Below are 212 nucleotides of genomic sequence, written 5' to 3' on the forward strand. Positions count from 1 at the left end.
GCAGCGGGAGGAGCTGCTGCGGCTGCTGCAGCACAAGCAGACCCAGGTGAGCGGTGCTGCCCAATAAACCCCCCTACGCTGCCCATTACCAGGGTGGATTTTGCATCCCCCACGCTGGCTTGATGTCCTGGGGGCTGGTGGATGCTGGATGCGTCCCCTCCCTGGGGTGGGCAGACCCCTGGGGCTGTGTGTGATGCTATGGGGACCGCTGC

At 65.6% G+C, this 212-nt stretch overlaps 1 protein-coding gene across 1 annotated transcript in view; it reads left to right on the top strand.

Annotated features, from left to right (window-relative positions):
- The window catches only part of LOC104469556 (hemicentin-2-like), a gene marked incomplete at both ends in the record, with an annotated part of 24,177 nt that overhangs the window by 105 nt on the left and 23,860 nt on the right, over positions 1 to 212 (top strand). The gene's annotated exons all lie outside the window — the stretch shown is intronic.

This window comes from Pterocles gutturalis, unplaced genomic scaffold (genome assembly GCF_000699245.1).
Source record: "Pterocles gutturalis isolate BGI_N339 unplaced genomic scaffold, ASM69924v1 scaffold27045, whole genome shotgun sequence".
NCBI lineage: Eukaryota > Metazoa > Chordata > Aves > Pterocliformes > Pteroclidae > Pterocles > Pterocles gutturalis.